This window comes from Aplysia californica, unplaced genomic scaffold (assembly GCF_000002075.1).
Source record: "Aplysia californica isolate F4 #8 unplaced genomic scaffold, AplCal3.0 scaffold01379, whole genome shotgun sequence".
In the NCBI taxonomy this organism is placed as follows: Eukaryota; Metazoa; Mollusca; class Gastropoda; order Aplysiida; family Aplysiidae; genus Aplysia; species Aplysia californica.
Window position 1 is genome coordinate 66,083 of NW_004798649.1, and position 1,462 is coordinate 67,544.

At 37.8% G+C, this 1,462-nt stretch overlaps 1 protein-coding gene across 1 annotated transcript in view; it reads right to left on the reverse strand.

Moving 5' to 3' along the window:
* LOC101848563 (leucine zipper protein 4-like) overlaps positions 1–1,462 on the reverse strand; it is a 13,771-nt gene that overhangs the window by 1,818 nt on the left and 10,491 nt on the right. The gene's annotated exons all lie outside the window — the stretch shown is intronic.

The following is a 1,462-nucleotide window of genomic DNA, read 5'->3' on the forward strand; positions in this document are numbered from 1 at the left end:
ACTGGCATTTTCCCGCAGGTTTGTAAATTTTTATCAAGTTTTTGTTTTTTGGCTCAACACTTTTCATGCACATAAAAGAACACATTTCTTTGTGGATTTTTACTGAAAAATGATGATTTAAGCCACAAAAAAATGGTAAATTTTTCAGTTTCCACGGACTCTCAAGCTAAGGAAATACCCAATTTTGGCGGCCATTTTTCCATTAATTTTAACTCTGAAACCAGGTGACCCACACTTCCTTCATTTGCAAATATCTCGGTTTGTATTCAAGATAAATGGATATTTTTCCATCTAAAACAAGACAAACGAACAAGCTTTAAGATGATACCAGTAACCTTGCATGCCCAAAAATTGACGACAGCCTGATTCCACCGCGTCGTGACAGAAATATCCAGCACTCCGCAAAACTCAAGCTGTTCACGACCGTCCTTCTTACCAGCTTCTTCTACGGATTTGTGAACTCTTTAGTCAATATATTATTTGAAGCAGGTCGAGAAGTTCCACATATAAACCTGCGGTCGATCATAAACACACACTGCCGTGGATAATCTAGTGGTGAGGCTACTAGACTAGAATAGTAATCGTTGTGTCCTTAGGATATTCATATCACTCGGATTTTTCTCGCTTTATCCAAGCGTGGATAAGCCATAGACAGCAGAAGATCTTGTTAGTATGTTAGTGTTTTAACGCCTGCAAAATGACTGCTTGCACTGTGTTTCAGTTTTTTTGTGACCGTAAGTGAGTTCTCATTGCATTCTACTTTTTTTTTCTAGTAGACGGATTGCCAGGCTCACTGTATGACTAATTTTCTCGTATACATAACGTTAAGACTTAAGTACACATATGTCCATTAATTTATTTTTAAAATGTGATATCTTTATGAATGTAATGAGCTTTGAGCATTTAAAAAAATGGAAATGCGCCGAGTAAATGCCATTTATTATATTATTGTTATTCGAATGGGTAAAAGTTCATGTACAGCAAACTCTTGTTTTAGTTTTAGTAACAGTTTTACGGCACTTGCAACACAATAAGGTCATATAAGTGCCAAAGATTAGAGGTGTACTAGAGAGTAACAAACTCAAAAAAGGAGAGATAAGGACGATATATGTTTTATAGGAAAAAAGGAGCAAACCACACCAGAGCACCGGCCAACCACCCACCCAGCAAACTCTGTTCTGGGAAGTGGAACCCAGAAGTACAACATAAGACATCTGAAGACTGCACGAAGTTGTAGATTATTTGACACCCATTGTTGGTGGGTGCTCGGGTGAGGCTTGCTCCCTCTATATCACCAAACATCTATCGTCCTTATCATTCCTCTTTCTTTTCTTCGTATATTACTATCTAGTAATAACACCTCTAGTATCGGCACTTACATGACCTATTTGTGTTGGAAGTGCCGTAAAACTCTTACAAAATCAGATTCCATAAAGCTTCCATATCTCTCTCTCTCTCTCTC